Genomic DNA, 20103 nt, shown 5'->3' with positions numbered 1-20103 from the left:
GGAACAGTAGAATGACCCAGGTTGGCTCAGACCAGTGGGGCCAACCCTAGAGTTAGGGATGGAGTTAGCCCCTCAAGGCTCATGGCTAATCCTCGTTGGAGAAAGGGTAGAAAGTTCATTCAGACCTTTGAGGGACTTCTCAGCTGTTTCACTGGGATTATGTCTTAGGCAGTCTGTTGATTTACCAGGTGGCCTAAACCTGAACATTCACATTATAGATAGGTTAGAAATGTCAGCGAAACTATTGCAGGAGCCTTAAACCTCAAGACCATTCTGCCTATTCTTAATGTTGTTGAAATTCCTGCCCATGGCTAAAGCAAAACATTTGGTATCTCATTTAAATTTCATTAATATACCAATTAATTGTGGTTATTTGGTAATTACCTAGAATGGGAAGGCATTCTGGGACACCTTCTGGAAAGGATACCAATAGTGTGAGGAAATTGCATTGTCCCTGAGTACATATATTCCCCCACCCCCACCCCCAAATAGCACTGATTCCAGGTAAGACTTGAAGAACAATGCCAGATGGCCTCAATCTGGGCTCCACCCTGCCTGGGGAAGGGATCTTGGGGAAGGGATTTGCTTTTTCTACACTTCAGTCTCCTCATCTGTAACACGGGTCTAAAAATGTTAAATTTCCTAGAAAAGTGCCTGAAACCTAATAAGTGGCTACTCTTGCTGTCTGTTGTTAGTCATGGAGGCAAGACACAGGTTCAGAGCAAGAAGAATCACCCCAGGATGCAGTGGCGGGGGGATATGCTTGAGTGAATGGTGGTAAAGATCAGAAGTCTGGGGGGTGGGGCAATGAGGAGGGTTGGAAACGTGCATGTGGGTGTCGTCACATTCGCAAAGATAAGAGATGGTGGTAGGGTGGTGGCTGCCCAGCATGGGCAAGCCAATGTTTGAACAGTGTCTTCTCGAGTCAGTGGGTGGCCATCCAGATGGGCACGAGGGGTTCTTGTGAAGGCCAGTGGGAATGAGGCAGAAAGACGTGTTGAGGCCAGCTGATGGCCAGAAGGAGAGGTTTGGCTATGCCGCAGATTTTATTTTTCAAGTTTATTTATTTGTTTGTTTGTTTATCTTGAGGGGGGAGGGGCAGAGAGAGAGGGAGAGAGAGACTCCCAAGCAGGCCCGGTGCTGGCAGCACAGAGCCCAACACAGGGCTGGAACTCATGAAACTGTGAGCTCATGACTGGAGCCAAAACCGAGAGTCAGACGCTCAACCAGCTGAGCCACCCAGGTGCCCCTTTGCTGCAGATACGTGAGCAGCACTGTGAAAAGCTGGACCCTATGTCATGTTGAGAACATGAATGCCAGGTGTAGAAGGGGGTCAAAGGAGAGAGGGAGGAAAGAGGCAACCGGACAGACAGCACTATCTCTCCTGGATAGACCCTACCGCTTCTGGAGGAAGGCAGAGATTCTGGCTACACACAGCCCTCATCTCCCCTCACCCTCCCTGCCTGCCACTGTCCCAGCATCCAGACACCCTGTGCCGGAGGGTGATCAGTGGGCCTCCCACCTCTAGGACGCTGAAGAGAGAGGCTGGCGGTGTTCCCAGAGCATGTGGCAGAGGCACAAAGAGACGCTGGGGTTGAAAGATAAAGAGAACTGAATGAGAGGTCCTTCAGGCTCACGTTTGTGGATATTGTTCTAAGAAGGATTGGGAGGACAGCAACCAAGGGAGAGGGTAGGACACCCCAGTCCCCGTCTTGACTCGGGGGATGACGGGACCTGTGGTAGGCTGGACATGCGGGCAAGGCTTGTCTAGGTCTAACGCAAAGTCACATGAGGACAGAGACATAGGCTTGTGAAGTGTTCGAGGTGAATGTGAAATAAAGTGTGTGGGTATTTCGTAAGGGTTTGGCACGTTTTCGGAATGATTCTGGCAGTCTGCCCAGCTCTGAGTTTCCTGTTTGTAGCTCCCCAAATGTGTCACTGCCGAGGATTAAAGCCCCTGTAGGCTCTGACACACACATCACTCAGAGTATTTGTCCTTTCTTTTAGCCTCAGCACCACTGGGTCGGCCGACAAGATGTGAGGTACCCTCTGGTGCTGCACGAACCAGATCCAAAGCTCTTCGGAGAGAGAAAAGAGGAATTAGCAAGTCTATCCAGGGCTGACATCAAAATGCACTTTTGTTTTTAATAACCAACTGCGACTCAGCTGACTTATTTGGGGGAAGAAGCCCTGTGGGCTTACCCTTGGAGTCACCACCTCCTGTGAGGCCAGCCATCCCCAAATGTCCCTACGATGAAGAAAGGACATGGTAAGATGATTAATTGCACTTCTGGTTTTTGTTCCCATATTTTTTCCTCTTTTTCTTTTTGCTTACTTATACATTGAGAAAGTATTTAGGAGGAACAAATGGAATTTGATAAAACTGATAATGTTATGCTGTTTGTTGAAAACAGGATTTTTAAGGATTTCTTGGAGTTATGTGGCTCTGTTGTAGCCATATTTGACCTAGAGATGTGTCTGTGAGTCATATGAAGAGGTCACCTATGATAAGGTATGTTTTACTCTCCGGAAGATTAACGAGTGATATGGGAAATATATGCTACTTATAAACCATAAATAGTTGCATGACTTTGGGTAAATTGTGAGGTTTAAGGGACGGGTATTATAAATGAGAAGCTTTAAAAAACATTGTTGCTGATGTTAGAATTAAGACTTATTTTATCACTTTCCTTTAAGTTTTGTCAGTTTTAGAGGGGCACAACCTGGGCCAACGTTTGACTGAAGGCCTTGTATTACTATTAACAGACATCCATTGGTTGCATTTAATGTTATAATGTATTGTATTAGCAACACTTGCAGGAGCTTCCTCCAGTAAGGGCTTAAAATGTAATCTTAAAAGCACAACCATTTTTTTTCAGAGGCCTTACGAATGTTACACCCACAGCTGTAAGGAAGACCTTACACTCTCAGAGGAGATTAGAAACATCCCCCGGTATTTCTTTATTGGATGTCCTTGACTTCCATAATCCTAGCAGTAGCATTGTTGTGGGAAAGGATAAGAAAATGGGATAGAATCTGGAAGATTAAAGAGAAATGAGAACACCAGAAGGAGAGCAAAATGAGGTTTACCGTTCAATTCAATTCAATTCAATTCAATTCAATTCACGACTCTTTGCTCTTAAGCAAACTGCTAGTAGGTACTGTGGTGAGGAAGGATGTTTTCAGAAGGTGCAGCTGATGACCAGCTGGTTTGTGAATCAGGCGACCCACTCACGGGTGGCTGGAGACCACCAAATGTGCTGGAGGCCAAGGAAGGATCTGTGCTTGCTGGAAACGTGTGAATCTGCTGGGGACAGGAGGGAGATAATGCTGCCTAGGAAGAGCAGGGAGTGCTTCTTGAGGTAATTTAAACCTTCCTGATCCTGGTGATGAACTTCAAGAGATACTTAGGACCTTTCTCAAGGCCACATGCAGGGGTTAGTCTTCTATCCCTCAACACCTTCTGGGCACATGCCTGCTTGCTTACTTAGGAGAAAACCTTGCCAGGCATGGTTGAGGAATGGCTGAGATTCACTTCTAAAATGTGCCCTTGCAAAATTGGCAAATCGACACGCATCGCCCATGCTCACTGTCAGATACAGAATAAAGGACATAGATCAAGGAAAAAGATGAAAGATAAAAACCCATCACTGTGTGAATAATGCTGTTAACATTTTGGTGCATATGTTTTTTCCCCGACTGCATTTGCATTTAAAAGAAAAACATCCTCGTACTGTACCTGCTGGTTTATTACCTGCTTTTCCCTTTTGGGAATATGTTGTGATCATCTCGCCATGCTAATGAATTTCTTTCTACAAAAGTTGTTTGATCACATTACATACAGAATTTAGAAATCATGTTGGTAGATATTGGATTGTTTTCTTTTTTATTATTAACCTTACAAGACTGATGTACTCACTAACCTTTCTATCTCTTCCTGATTGTTTCCTGGGACTGTCTTCCCCAGAGGGAACACCATGGGGTCAAAGGGCATGAGCATTTTTGAAGCTCTTGGTCCTGCTACGAAATTAATCTAGGAAGGTGCCATTCATGTATACGCCCTCCAGTTCTGTACAGATACCATTTCCCCCACACTTTCACTAACACTGGGGTTTGCCTTTTTTTTTTTTAATTTTTTTTTCAACGTTTATTTATTTTTGGGACAGAGAGAGACAGAGCATGAACGGGGGAGGGGCAGAGAGAGAGGGAGACACAGAATCGGAAACAGGCTCCAGGCTCTGAGCCATCAGCCCAGAGCCCGACGCGGGGCTCGAACTCACGGACCGCGAGATCGTGACCTGGCTGAAGTCGGACGCTTAACTGACTGTGCCACCCAGGCGCCCCGCTTTTTTTTTTTTTTTTTTTTAAATGCGCTTGCTAATCTAATAACTGGCAAAGGCTATTTTGTGGTCTTGATTTGCTTTAAGAAAACCCTTTGTAAGTCCTTTTGGTTTCCTATTCTGCCCCTTTGGGTTCAGTCTCTTCTTGTCTTTCTGGTTATCAAAGCAATCATTTCTTACAGTAACTTATGCCAACCTAATTTCTGGGGACTTTGACCTCATTTGATGTCGCTCAGAAGGTAGACTGAGATGTGGGGAATCAGAGGCTTTTGCTCTGAATTGCCACCATTTGAACTACCCAGGGCAAAACTCAGTCTTTATGATTTTATTTCCTTTTTGTCTATAAATTTAAAAAAATTTTTTTAAATCTTTATTTATTTTTGAGAGGGAGAAAGAGACAGAGTGCAAGCAGGGGACGGACAGAGAGAGAAGGAGACACAGAATCCAAAGCAGACTCCAGGCTCTGAGCTGTCAGCACAGACCCCAATGCAGGGGCTTGAACACGTGAAACGCGAGTTCATGGCCTAAGCTGAAATCAGACGCTCAACCGATTGAGTCACCAGCAGCCCCTCTGTTTTATCTATAAAGTTCAAAAGTAAGGACTGACTTTTCAACCCACCATATGATTGTATTGGGAACATGGAGAGATGAGACAGAGGAAAGCTTTTTGAATAGAAAAAAAGGAAGAAATACAAAATGGTACTATTATGATGGCTGTTTTGTTTATTTATATTCTTGCCTTATAAAGTATGTTGTTTTTGGAGAGCAGCACACTGAAATTTTGGCAATGTATTCTAATTCTAGACTTGGAAAGTGTGTGTGTTGAGAGTGTGCACACGTGCGTGTGTGTCTGTGTGTATGTGTGTGTGTGTTGCAACATATTTCTTGGTTCTTGGATTCAGTCCTAGCATTTGGTATGTTCTAGCAGCATATGGACATACTTTAGATTGAAGATGGTTTCTATTTTGTTGCTTACTTATCTCACTTGAATGTAGGACAATGCACCATCCTTCTTATATTGCATTGTCATTGTCCACTTGCTTTGCTCAGTTCCCCCTTCTCAAAGGTGGGGCTTGTTTTATGTGCGTTTCTCTCTCTAGCACCTGGTCTGGGGGTCTGATACCTCGTGGTATCAGGCTCCACAAATGTTTCTTGAATGAGTCAACAGAAGGTAGCCAGGAACATTTTTACCCAACTCTGCCGGGAAAGGAATCACAGAAGAGTTTGGAAATGGTTTAATTTCATTTGGGTTGGTTTCCATTGTTATTGAGTAAACCTTTAAAGCTCTTAATGGATATTAAGCAAATGAATACAAGCCAAGGGTAGAACCAGGAAAACGGAGATCATAGATTTGTAAGAGTAAGTCTCACAAATGGGCTTGGTGTGAGTATAAGAAGCTTTACAGGGGGTACAGAGTTTCACTCTGATCCTCAGCTCGGTGCTAGGCTATCAACATCAGAACCAAACTGATGCTTAGCAACGCTTTGAACTCAGTGCCGAATAAATAATAATGAGGGCTAATACTTCATAAAGCACTTAACTATACGTGAGATCTAGTTCTAAGTGCTTTGTGTATAAGGTAGTCACTGTTATGATCTTATTCTGCAGATTAAGAAGCTGAAGGACAGAGAAGTGATTTGCTCAAAGTCAGTGCACAGCTGGGATTCATGATGCAGTCTTACTTAGAGCCCACAGGTTGGTGAGGGTAGGATTGACTGAACCCTAGAGACGATGAATGGCATGTAGGTTTGGGACCGCTGACCCACCGACGATGTTTGTGCTGTCCAGTTGGCTACATAGCCACCGTTTACTGAGTTCCCACTAAGGAACACACACTGATCTGCATTCTTACATCATTATATCTCATCTTTTTCATAACATTGCAAAATTGGCATCATTATACATGCTCAGGGACCAAACCAACTCAGACTCTGAGAAGTTCGGCAAGTGGCCCAAAGGTGATGAGATGAGCTAGTGATGGGAGATCCCCATCAATCTATATCAAGTCCATTGAACTTCCTAGCCTCCATGCTACAGTGGTCTGGACAGTTGAGTGCTGATGTGATGGATTCCTTGTCCAAAAGTGCTATGAGTCCCATGCTACATTTGAAGGTGTCGGGCCTGGAAACTCAGCCAGTTCATCCCCTCACTTGGGGATTGTGGGGAGGTGGGGTGCTCTGCCCTGTTCTCTCTGATTCTATGTGGGCCATTGTGAAATGGTACCTGGAGTTGATTTTCAGGCTGACATTCCCTAGCAGGATCATCCAATTTATCATCTCGGCCTAGACACGTTGAGTGTTTAATACGTGGGGACACTTTCCCTAAATGTTCTATCCATTGGTCCCCTAGTTCTGCACCAGGAATGTCCAAGAAATGTCTCCAAGGAAGCTAGAATGAAGTAAGGCAAGTACTAGCTTGGGAGAGGAGGCCCGGCTTTGTTTTCTCCTGGCAACTGACCTATCTTCTCTTCGTTTAGTTGTTCCAGTTATAAGATGGGGATAAGAATATAATTTAAAGTAGTATTTTATACAATTTTCTGTTGAACTTTTCAGTAAGATTTTTGAATTAGATTTTTTTTTCAACAAATAACATATAGTTTGTGTACTTTTGAATAGATAACACACAATTTAAAAGGGATATCTAGTGAAGTCTTTCCTCTCTTTCCTTTTCTCGGACACCTCTTTCCCTCACTCTCACCAACAAGTAGCTAAACGAGAGTTAATAGTTTTTTTCCACCTTTTCCACACTGTATTAGTCAGGGTTCTTTAGAGAAACAGGGCCAGCAGGAGATACGTATATCAATCTCCTATTGGTTTTATATATAAAATTGGGCATGTAATTGGGATCCTGAGAGAGCGAGAGCAAGAGAGATTATAAAGTATTGGCTCACATGGTTATGGAGGCTGAGAAGTACTACTATCTGCCGTCGACAAGCTATAGACCCAGGAAAGCAGGTGGCATAGTTTTAAGGCCTAAGAGCTGTAGAGCCAAAGGTGTAGATTCTAGCCCAGGTCTGAAGGCCTGCGAACAAAAAGCACGGAGGGCAAGAGAAAACAGATGTCTGAGCTCAAGTAGAGCTGATTCAACTTTTCTCTGCCTCTTTGTTCTGTTGCGACCCCCAAGGAATTGGATGATGCTCATGCATACTGGGGAGAGCCATCTGCTTTATGAGTTCAAACACTAATCTCTTCCACAAGCACCTTCCCAGACACACCCAGACACAGTCTTTAACCAGCTATCTAGGTGTCCTGTGGCTCAGTCAAACTGACACATAAAATTAACCATCACGCACACTGATGGTGTACCCTCCTCTGCACCCTATTACATATCTGCATCTAGTGAGGTGCATTTTTAACCTTTCAGTGGACTTTTAAGTTGCTTGCAGTCTTTTGCTATTACAACCAGTGTTGCAATGAATAAGAGCCTCACCTGTGTCATTTTGCAGAGGGGCAAACAAGCGTATTTATTGGCTAAATTCCTAGAAGTGGAATTACAGGTCAAAGACTATGTGCATTTGTGATTTTGTATGTATTTCAAAATTGCCCATCCACGTACCACCTACTTATGCCAATGAACACTTCCTCTGGAATATTGGAGAGAATGTTTCCCCATGCACTTGTCAACACAGTATGCCAGTCAACTGTTTTTTGTGGTTTTTTTTTTTGACATTTATTTATTTTTGAGAGACAGAGAGAGACAGAGCATGAGCGGGGGAGAAGCAGAGAGAGAGAGGGAGACAGAGAACCCGAAGCAGGCTCTGGGCTCTGAGCTGTCAGCACAGAGCCCAATCCGGGGCTTGAACCCACAAACCGTGAGATCATGACCTGAGTTGAAGTCGGACGCTTAACCGACTGAGCCACCCAGGCGCCCCCCACCAGTCAACTGGTTTTTATGAAACTTTTGTGATCTTTTGGAGGAAAAGGTTAACTCAGCTTGTTTTTAAATTTTTCATATGTCATGATGGAGGTTTCTTTTTTTAGACTTTATTTTTTAACAGCAGTTTTAGGTTCACAGCAGAATTGAGGGGAAGGTATAGCGATTTCCCATTTATGTTCTTCCCCCACACATGTATAGCTTTCCTCATTATCAGTATGCTCTCCCTTCCCGGAGTGGTGGATTTGTTACCATTGATGAACCGACACTGACACGTCGTTTTCACCCAAAGTCCATAGTTTACATTGGGGTTCACTTTCGCTGTTGTACTGTGGGTTTAGATGAGTATATAATGACATGCACACATCACTGTGGTATCACACAGAGTATTTTCACTGCCCTAACGTCTTCGGTGTTCCACTTATTCATTCTCCCCATCACCACCCGACAACCTGGGGCAACCACTGATCATTTACTGTCTTCGTAGTTTTGCCTTATTCAGAATGCTATATAGTTGGAATCAAGGAACAGATTGGCTTCTTTTACTTAGAAGTGGGCATTTAAGTTTTCTTCGTGTCTTTTCATGGCTTGATGGTTCATTTCCTTTTAGTGCTAAATAATATTCCACCATCTGGATGTACCAGCTTATTTATCCATGCATCTACTGAATAATATCTTGGTTGCTTCCAAATTTGGGCAATTATGATTAAAGCTGCTATAAATATCTATGTACAGGTTTTTGTGTGGATGTAAATTTTCAACTCTTTTATGTAAATACCGAGGGGCACAGTTTCTGGATTATATGGTAAGTCTGTTTTGTAAGAAACTGCCGAACTATCTTCCAAAGTGGTTGTACCATTTTGTATTCCCACCTGCAATGAATGAGAGTTCCTGTTGCTCTACTTCCTTGTCAGCATTTGTTGTTGTCGGTGTTCTGGATTTTGGCCATTCTAATAAGTATGTAGTGGTATTGAGATTGTTTTAAAAACTGTTTGTGATCATAAGTTTTGGTTTACTCAATGATTGTTTTCTTAGGCCTTGCTAGGTGTCTAGCCATGAGACACCATAGTGAGTGAGGACAATCTGGCTGCTGCTTGCAAGGGTGGCACAAAAAAGCTGGGCAGCAGCACATGTACCAATAGTGATTAGCACCATGAAAGAGACAGACTGCTGCTAAGATGGTGACTGATGAGCCAAGATCTACATTAGCTTGGTGATGCAGGTACTGGTGGAGGAGGGCGGTGTCTGAGGCACACAGGTGGAAGGCAGAGGGTTCAGCACGGTAGAGCCCTGTTGAAGGAACAGAAGAAGACATGTATACGGTTGGTCAAGTATGAGGGAGGGGGCTTGGAGATGAGCTTGGAGACGGGCAGGGGGCAGATCATGGTGGGCATTTGTGGCCATTGTTAGGAGATTGGCTTTTATTCTGAATTTCAGGTAGCCTTCAGTCATGGGCTGGACAGATGGTGACAGAGTCTATAAAGTCTTATGCTGTAGACCATAATAGCTCATCTGGATAGTGGATGTCATGGGCAGAAGTCGTTGCATTTGCCACAAGAGACAGTGACATGGCTGACATGTGGTAGAGCATTGGCACCCAAGATACTTCACTCTTTTGCCCAGCCCTGAATTCCTGTGTGTGTGACAAGTAACAAAAGCTTTGCCCAAACAATGCCATGGAGATGTTCCACAAAAATACATTCTACCTTCCCAGAAGTAAAACTCAGCTTATAAGGACTTTCTCCTTCATTATCTCACACCTCACTGAATTAACTGGTCGTTTTCACAAATCACTGTTGTATTTCCAGTCTGGGCCAAGCACTGTACTGGGTGCCCCCAGGAGGAAGAGGAAGAGGAAGTGGGAGGGAAAATAGAAAGCTTTAGAAAATGTGCAGCAGTTTACAGTCTGGCTTCTAGAGAATCAAATGTCAACAACCAAAAAGAAGGCAGGAAAGGAACAGCAAAAGGGCCCTGCACCTTTCAGCTTCCAGATGAAAACTCTGGCCTCATGGTGTGGGCCATGTATGTGCTTCTCCCACATCCTTCTCTGGAGGTGCAGGTAGGGTTATCATTCTAACTTTAGAGGTGAAGAATAGAGAGCTTTCCTTAAGACCACTGAGTGAGCAAGGGGTGGAGCTGGGACTGTCCCCTGAGCACTGAGACCATGGCTTTCTGTACTCCATAATAAAGCAAATACCTAAGTTTTATTATCTGGGGAAGGCCCTGAGGAGAGGTTTTCCCTCTACTATGCCTGCTTTTCCACCCTGGTCCTTCGGTTCCATTCTTATGGGGCTACTTTGCTCATGAGTTTGCGATGCTGGGAGGGCTCTGCAGAAGGGGTATGGATGGACCGTGCCCTTGGGTACCTGATGATAAGGCTCCAAGTTGAGAAGAGCCTCCATCTTGTAAAGAAACATAAGAGAACAAGACAAAGTATTGATGATTGGGGGGGCACTCAGGCCTGTCTGCATGGCACAACTGGTCATTTGTGGCCACAGCAGAGTGGGGATTAATGTATGTGCATGGAGGGGCACCTGGAATGAAGACTCCATGAACTTTGGCCCTGAAGAGGTGTTAAGGGATGCAGGCTTCCATGGACATAGAACATCTGGATAGGAAACTGGAAGGCTGTAGGTCAGTTTCATAAGCTCAGGAAGCTTCTCCTCCTGGTCCCGGGAAAAGATTTCCTTCTGAGAGGAAGGGACTCCTCAGGTGAATTCTAGATGCTCAACCAACCCAGACAGAACTGTCCAGTTGAAAGCAACTTGGGGAAGGGACTGTCAAGTGATAATGATGGGTAAAAAAGGCAGCAAAAGGGATATATACCAAAAAGCAAAACAAAAAAAGTCCAGAAACATTATTTGTAAAATTTGAAATGTGTCTAAACATACTTGTTAAACATAGTTGAAATAAATATCTGAGGATTCCTAGATTTTTAGGCTTTTTAGTTTTCTTATATCTATGTTCAATCAGTCCATAACAATGGCATTATTTGCTTTAAAGACTGAAATTTCAGAAAAGATTTTAGCAAGTTTGATGTCTGAAGCCTTCAGACATTCTCGGACTCAATGAATGAATAATGACATTGTTCTAACATTAACTAGGTGATGGCATGTGTGCGTCTTTTGTGGATGTCTGCCTCTTTTTATAGTTTGAAGGGGTATTATTGGACACAACCATGCTTATAAATTATCCCGTCTTGTTTCTAAAGATACCAAACCTCTTGACAGTGAGCCCTTTCTTGGTTGAGGTAAGCAGTATTGCTTTTGATGACCGTAGCCACTCAGTCAATTTTGCCGACAGCATAATCCGACATGGGTCACAAAACCAACACATTCCAAAGCCATGAGTGCACCCCCCCAAAAACTGATGTGGTTACCCTAACTCTATTTCCGGAGTTAGTGAGAGGGTAGAACTTGACTGGAAGTCCTCGGGCAACTTTTCTTTTGTAATCTTTTGTTAGGTCTTTTGTTGTCTGTGATTTCATTTGCCCACCTCTTGATCTCTTTGTTGTAGGCTGACTAGCAGCCACACTCTTCTGGAAATACCAACAATGTAGCACCCTCTTCCCCTGCCCCTGTCGGTCTCCTCCCCATGATTTCTGGGTGCTTCTCAGATACTACTTGTGTTCCTCACATGGATTTTGTTATTTTTAATTTTTCCTGAAGGAGACAGAGACCCAGAGACAGCAAGTAGTTTCTCAAGATGTAGTGAATGATTAACAGGAGTCCAGATATAAACATGTGTCTGCTGGAATCCCAACATTCTTTGTATTTTGTTGTGCTGAAATGGTAAGAGAACTTGAAGAAGGGAAGCACTGGTTTATGGAATCATTCTTCTTTTTTTTTTTTTAATTTTTTTTTTAATGTTTTTGAGAGACAGAGAGAGACAGAGTATGAGTGGGGAAGGGGCAGAGAGAGGGAGACACAGAAACTGAAGCAGGCTCCAGGCTCCGAGCTGTCAGCACAGAGCCTGACGCGGGGCTCAAACTCACGAACTGCAAGATCATGACCTGAGCCGAAGTCAGACGCTCAACCAGCTAAGCCACCCAGGCACCCCTGGAATCATTCTTCTTAAGGTGTAGTTGAAGTAGTCACATTTTTATGAGTGTTGATGTTTTTCAAAGTTTGTTCACATGACGCACATGATTAAGGTTCCCTCTTTCCTCCTCTGATATGGATTTATCACCCAAATTGGCACATGTTATCTGTAAGCTAGTTTTTTAAAAAGGTATCATGTGCAAGAGTTATTTTCCACGCTCTGAAATAGTCAGTAGATAATTTTTAAACTAAAATCAATCTAGATGAAATATACATAATAATAAGGTACAAATTAACTTGATAGACATTTCTCTGGAATGATTAAACAGACCCTGCCTGAAGTAAGTGGGAAAAACCTGATTTCACAAATAGTATCATCTGTCCATTAAAGAATAATCTGTATATCAAAAAAACAACAACTGATAACAAGTGTTGGCAAGATTGTAGAGAAAAGGGAAGCCATGTGTACTGTTGGAGGGAATGTAAATTGGTTATGGTTACTACTGAACATGGTATGGAGGTTCCTCAAAAATTTAAAGGAGAACTACAATGTGATTGAGTCATCCCACTTCTGGGTGTATATCTGAAGGAAGTAGAAACAGGATCTTGAGGAGATATCTGCACCCCCATGTTTACTGCAGCATTATTCACAATAGCCAAGATACGGACACAACCTAAATATTTGTCAGCAGGTGAATGGATAAAGAATATGTGGTACATATATGCAACGAGATATTATTCAGCCACGAGAAAAGAAGGAAATCCTGCCTTTTGCAACAACAAGGATGAAGCTTTAGGGCATTAGGCTAAGTGAAATAAGCCAGACAGAGAAAGAGAAATGCTGTATGATATCACTTACATGTGAAGTCTACAAAAGCTATACTCAGAGCAACAGAGTGGAGGAGTGTTGTTCTTAGAGGGAAATAGATTTTGATCAAAGGATAAAAACTTCTGGTTATGAGATTAACACATTGGGATCTAATGTACAGCATGGCTATTATAGCTAATATCATGCACTTGAAATTTGCTAAGAGCAGATCTTAAATGTTCTAACCATAAAAAAAGAAGTGGTAATTATGTGATGGGTTGGGGGTGTTAGCTTATGCTATGGTGGTAGTCATTTTGCAATATATAAATGCATCAGATCCACACCTTGTGCACCTTAAACTTACACAATGTTATACGCCAATCATATTGATATTCATGTACCTATACATATAATGTAGCTGGCAGTGCAAAGATTCACGGGATTTCTTTCCTAGAAGGAAAATACGTGGTTATAATCACTGGTGATGGAACGTGTACTTAGACTTAGTTGACTTGAAAAATCTCATGTGAACTTACCACGACTACCTCTTTTTAATAAATTTCCCTCAAGATTTAAGCATTTCTCTAGATTAATATGGTGGGTTACTGAGCTGGCTCGTAAGGAGAAGGGGCGGTTCCATTTTTGCTATTGTAATAATGTGGGAAATTACACCTAACATCATTCACCATGCTTGAATATTTATCATCAACCTCAAATTCTGAGTTTTATTTAACAGCAAGATTAGAGTTCTAAACTTCTTTTTCCCAGTTGAAACCTTTAAGAACTTTGGTATGACAGTGTGGTAAGTGTACAGAAACTACCTTCACAGGAAAGAGAAAAATGCTACGGGGAGGGGTGGTGGAGACAGGTACTTCCTTTGGTCTGGAACTGATGTATTGATGTCCGGATTATAAATTACTGTTCTAGGGAAACCTGCTGTGTGTGACTAAGTCCCTGAGGCTCAACTCTCTTTCTTTGCCTGGCCACAGTAGGCTGGGTCCATGTAGAAAACAGGTTTTGCTGTGTTAGCGAACCATGCAGTTCTGTACAAATTGGATATACGTCTGCTGAATAGGATCATCCTCTATGGTCTAGGCCAGTGGTCGTCAATCCTGGCTGTGTATCTGAATCACCTGGGAAGCTTTAAAACATGCTGATGCCTGGGTCCCACCATCAGAAGTTCTCATGTGATTGGTCTGGGACACAGCATCAGCACAGGGATTTTTAAAAGCTTGCCAGGTGATTATACCATGCCACTGGTATAATGTGGGTTGAGAACCACTGACCTGGGATGTAGACAGCCATAAATTCAGTAAATTACCTGAGCAAACAAGAAGCTGGCTGGAGCAAGGCTGTCCAGAGCGATTGCCACATCCTGCCTGCTGGGGGAATTTACATCCATTTCCCAGAAAACCTTGTCCCTAGAAGTTACCAAAGGCTCTCCATCCCATCAGTGTGGGTGGAATTTTCTAAGGCACGGTGGGCATTAGTCGTGTAAATGTAGCCACTGTGTGCTTATTTGGCAAAGATTCACATGTCTGCTCTGTTCAAGCTATAGTCAGAGAAAGAGCCTGCTTTTAAGAACTTGAGTATCAGGGCAGTGAAGAACTCGTCCAGAACGAAGTTGGGGTTGCCAGTGCCATCAGAGAGGGGGAGGTTAAGCCAAGGGTTCAGAGGAGGGGAGAGAATCCCCCCTGGTTGGAGGAGTGGGGAGGAAGGCATGAGCTGGAGGAGGAAGAGTGACTTTCTCTGTGGAGGGAAAGAGGTAGCGACCGGGGAAGTTGGTGAGGAGGCAAACACTTGCAAAAGCTAGAGTCCAGGGAGACCCAGGCAGGTGTAGGACCCGCAATGGAGTGGTCTGGCCTCATCCCAGCCGCAGTGGGGGCCCCTGTGTGGCAGACTTTTGACTGCCAACGTTGAAGCAAAGAGTGAGTAGGGACTTGCCTAGTACTATTTATTCAGCTAACGTGGATGGTTCAGAAGAAAAGTGTGTTTTGGTCTAACCATCCTTTTTGATAAGGTGGAAAAGAAGCCCACATAGGTTACCCAGTTTTGCGCTGGCAAGGTAAGTGTATTGCATTTGGTGGTTCAGACTCTTCTAATTGCCTTTTCTCGAACTGCTAAAGCTTCCTTTGTTCTTCCCCAGTTCTCCTGAGGAAAACACTTAAGAACTTCCCCGTCCTCTCCCCCACACAGGATCTTGTCTAAAGTAGTAACAGTGAAACTCTGAATATGAGATGATTAGGTGCAGCCATTAAGAGGTTTGATGGTTCGCACAGTCTTTACTTAACAATTTGGGGCCATATTGACTCTTAAGTAAATATGGCAACTGCTTTTCTTTTTCTTCTTCTTCTTTTCAAAATACAAAAACAAACTTTAAAAGTAAGGCAGATTTTGGAATAAATGGACAATGTACTTCTGCAGATGATGTTTCTGGATTAATTTTATTACATCCGAATGCTCTTTAGTGTATTTGGGGAATTTTATTAATAAGAAAGTCTAAGTGCTGCTAGTGAGTCAGCCTCTGAGACATCACTACTCCTATAGTTGAGATCACTTTGTGTGAGTCTGACTTTAAAGCATCAAAAAGTATTTAATGAGTTCTCTGCACTGGGTTAGGCGCATTGGAGGATACAAAAAGATAAAATGAAAATAAAAATAAAAATAAAATAAAATAAAATAAAATAAAATAAAATAAAATAAAATAAAATAATAAAATAAAATGAGGAGGAAGGACATTGTCCCCAAAACCTCTGGGTTTGCTTTTTTTGTCCCTTTTGCACAGTCGAAGAAACAGGGCAAATCGGGAAATCATGGCAGCAGACTTTCGACACTTGATCCTAATGTGTTCAAGATCAGGCTACATTTTTCTAAATAAAATTTGCACATCTATAGTTTCTTAGTTCTGCTTGTTACTATTCTCATGTTAACACTGCAATATGTGTTTGACCCAGTTTGAAAGAATCTAGTGATAAGTGGGGAAGGAAAAAAAAACCCTTTAAAAAAAGGTTTAAACCTTTAAAAAGGTTTAAAAAAAACACCCTCAAAATGGCTTAAAAAATCTTTAAAAAGTCTTTAAAAAGATTATGCTTATTTCCCTATGAATCTTAGGTGCGTGACAAAGTAAATGTTAACAAGTCTTAGTTTTAACATCTTGGTTTTAAATGTTGGGCAGTGTCGTCCCATATCCACATGTTTTCTCATCACACCACATGTCCAATTTGGGATGGGGAAGAGGCCCTTACTCTACACTTGAAATCCTAATACTTTCTCTGCCCACCTTTGGGGGACCACAAATAACAATGCCAAGCACCTACCATATGCCAAGTATCACAATAAACACTTTTATCTGTGTGTTTGCCATTCTGGAAAGGTGACAGAGGGGGCATGAGGCTGATGAAGCAAATTTGGAAATAGTAGAGCTGGAGGCACCTTGGCCTCTCCTGTGAGTTAATGCTGTTTGTGGCATTGTCGTGCATGGACGTTTCTTGCTTAGCTCTCTTGTTGACATCACAAAATCAAGTGCGTATATTACTGTTAGTTATCTCTGACTTCTCAGATCATTAAACAGCCTCCAACATCCCTCTTCAGTTACTTCTGTACTCAGATTGCTGCCTTTGAGTCTCTATCCTATCGTTTTTCTGGCACGTTCCTGGCATGTTTCTTTTGGCATGTTATTTTTATCAGTAGGTTAATCTCACCTTGTAACTCAAGGACTCAAGACAGCTTATTGCTTATTTAAATGTGTGTCCAAGTCTGTATGGCCCCTTGGGGATGTGTCATATGGGCTTCTCAGAAAAGGCGTTTGTGGGTGGGGGACACTGCTGGGCAGAAAATATTTATTTTGTTCCGAGCACTTGAGTTTCAAAAGTTATATCCTCACTTATTAAGACTTTGGAGGAGTGCCAAAGCTGCTACCTCCTGAGAGTTTTCCACCAAAATCAGTCCTCTGGCATGGTAAAGAATGTTTTGCAAAGTATCAAGAAAAGATATATAAATGAATATTGCTCCAAATAAACATACAATTCTGGAAGCAAAGAAAACATTTGTCAGAGGGTAATGGTAAAAACAGTAACCTTATGCTCAAGTTAGGCTGGACCTTGTTTCCAATAACTCAAGCATACCTTGAAACAAGCTCCTTACTGTATTTTAAAAACATGCCTTTGTCTAAGGAGGGTTTCCCTTTGTACTCTCATGTGAAGTTGGAATATTTATTATGGAAACCAAATTGAACTTCCTTTGGTCTGCTGAAAATTAGAAAATAAATTGTGTGTAGTCGGTGAGTTATTGTTCTGAACTTAACTGCATCAGATTAACTTCTGGAACTGAAATCCCAATGACACAATTTCACAGTGCGATTGTAATGTTTGTGTAAGCTCCAGGTGTTGAGAAAGATGTAAGGTACATTTGGTGCCAATGGCCTTCTCAGTCTGGCAGGGGCAGAGTTTGGAGTCTTAATGGGAATTACATAACAAGTGCAGACCATTAGCTCTTAGCTATGCAGGTGGATTTTAGTTATAACTCATTCTCATGGCCAGAAATCCCTTCATGGGACTCTGTAATGGCTGTTTCGGGAACTCAGGTGGACAAATAGTTTTGTACTGAACTAGCTCAGTTGGAGTTTCCCTCTGAGGTCTCAATGCTTTCAGGTCTCACTGACTTTCACGTGCTTAATTTGATTAGATCAGCCTTCATCTCTGTCATGGGGTCCTTCATGTTAAAATACTTCAGCACAGAGACTTTGATGTGGGTGTTATGTGAGTGTGTGTTATGTTTGTTGTATGCTTTTGTGTATGTGTGTTGTATGAATGCGTGTTTTTATGTGTTGTGTATATGTTGTATGGCTGTGTCATGTGCCTGTTTTTCGTGTGTTGTGTGTGTTGGTGAGTGTTGTGTGTGAGTGTGTATGTTATGTATGTATTGTGTTTGCTGTGTGCATTTTGTGAGTATTTTGTGTGTTGTGCATATCTGTGTGTTGTATGTGTGTTGCGGGAGTGCCCAGAGCTTAGCATATATTTTACTGGGTGCTTGGTAAATATTCATTAAATGAGGAAAAGGCATAATTCCTGCTCCCATGAAGCTCACTGTATAAACTCACAGGTTGGATTGTCAATTTCTTGAGAGTAGGGTCTAACTTGTGTTATGACACCACTGGCATACGATAAGTATAGGGGCTCAGACAGGAAATATATATCATGTAGCAAACCACAGTCTTGCTCTCAGGCTCAGTCTTCTTGAGGCAGACATTTTCCACATTCACTTTCTCACGTACTATATTATTTCCTTCTTTATTATGTTTACTCTTTATTGTCTGTCTACACCATGTAGAATGTAAGCTCCATGTGGGCAGGGATTTTGTGTGATTTGTTCCCAGATACATCCCAAGTACCTAGAACACTGCCTGGTATATAGTATGTGCTCAATCACTGTTTATTGAATGACTAAATGTAAGAGGAGTTCTAGTATGTTCACTACAAGTCAAGGTTTTTAGCCAAATACAGACGTTATTATCTCTGTCATAGTTTGTGTTCAATCTCAGTAACTCTTCGTAAATAGCCTTTCAGGGTCTCTCCCTCTTGCTTTTCTCTGGTCCTCTCCCTAAGGTAGATCTAGCATCCTCTAGGGATTGGTTCCCATGCCAGCATTGTGGAGGGGGCCCAACCCAATCTGGCCCTGGTGAGATGTCTCATTCTGTTTTGTCAATGGTGGTAGCCCTGTCCTTGGGTCCCTGCTGTGTTTTGTCTACCACGTGTCTATTGTGGTGTGACAGGTCTCACCTGGGTGTAGGCCATCAAGTCACCCAGTACTGATGACTCTGGGTATTGGTGTAGATGTGAGGCTTCTGGACTCCAGTCTTCTGGTGCCAGAAACTCTCAGCAGCTTCTCTCCATCTGTTGGTGGCACCTCTCTCAGCTCTGCAATTCTCCTTGCCCAGCTGGAAGCCAGGTCTCAGTCTGCACCCACCTTCTCTGAGGGAATTGCTGTCTCCCCAGGTGACCTCAGGGGGGAGGAGGCCACCAGCCCTTTCACCATAGGTTTCTACTCCCCCTTTCAGTTGTGACTGTAGGAGTTAAGCTCTTGCTTTCTCCTTTTTCTCTTTCTGTGGGCTCTTTCCATAAGCTTCAGGACATTCCCTAACCATCTGTGTGGTAGAGGGTCTCCACTGCTTTAGTCTAGCCCTGCTTAGTCTTTGGTTCATGGGTCCAGTCTTCCTCCCTGACTCTTAAGATGCAAAGTCCACTTGAGTTCCAAATAAATACCTTTTGTTTCTCAACAAAGCCTTGCCATTTCCCCAGCATATTTCAAGATACATCTTGCAATAGATGATAGGTCATAGTTAATTGGCAGCATTTTCTTCTTTTCTATTACACATCTTACAGTTAATGACATTTTAACTTAGGCTTTTTTTTTGGCCATGGCCTTAAACTGTATTCTGGAGTTCAAAGATGAGCAATGCCTTCTTTGTTCTAGCCTCCATCTTCCTCTTCCCAAGGGAATAGATGCCTCTTCTTCAAAGGTATGAAACCACTGGGCAACCAGACACAAAGGGTGATCCTGGAAGAGTATACATTGTTATATATTCAAGAAATAGAAATCCCCGTACATAGGATTACTCTCTGAATTAATATAAGTGGGATTGGAGCAATTTAGTGCAATAGATTGGCTTTCATGTTATACAGCTAAAGAAAAGATGTGTCCATTTTTTCTTCTTTGTCCATTTCAAAGAAGTCCAGCTTGTCATATAGCAAAGACATAAGGACTCCCAGACAAATGAGACAATGCCCACCCAGGTTTTGGGTAAGTCACAGCCCTTGGTAGGTCCTGGTGCAGGGTGAAGATAAAGGCCCCCAAAAGTGATGCCATTAAACACTGGAGTAACCCTCCTGTCTGATTCCTTGATCATTCTGATGATCACTTGTGATCAGAACACTTCTGATGATATCTTGGTTTCTCAGTGTGTACTTCCTGGAAGAAGAAAATGTGCTATCAGTAAATAATAATACCTTATCCCTTTGGCAATCTGTGTGTGTGTTTGACACAC

The 20103-nt window shown here is 42.6% G+C and overlaps 1 protein-coding gene across 9 annotated transcripts in view; it reads left to right on the top strand.

Annotated features, from left to right (window-relative positions):
* The first annotated feature begins 1928 nt into the window (after positions 1-1928).
* IL1R1 (interleukin 1 receptor type 1) overlaps positions 1929-20103 on the top strand; it is a 78422-nt gene continuing 60247 nt past the window's right edge. For 3 of the 9 annotated variants that reach the window (XM_053200384.1, XM_027069352.2, XM_053200383.1), the window contains exons 1-2: positions 1935-2269; positions 2415-2512. The gene's annotated coding sequence lies outside the window, so the exon portion shown is untranslated. Of the gene's footprint in view, positions 2270-2414; positions 2513-20103 lie in introns of all 9 variants that reach the window. The other 6 variants (XM_027069350.2, XM_015065155.3, XM_015065158.3 and 3 more) reach the window with 4 other exon arrangements.

The sequence above is a fragment of the Acinonyx jubatus genome, chromosome A3 (assembly GCF_027475565.1).
Source record: "Acinonyx jubatus isolate Ajub_Pintada_27869175 chromosome A3, VMU_Ajub_asm_v1.0, whole genome shotgun sequence".
In the NCBI taxonomy this organism is placed as follows: domain Eukaryota; kingdom Metazoa; phylum Chordata; class Mammalia; order Carnivora; family Felidae; genus Acinonyx; species Acinonyx jubatus.
Note: the sequence above shows the minus strand (reverse complement) of the source record. Positions and strands in the feature narration are given on the sequence as shown.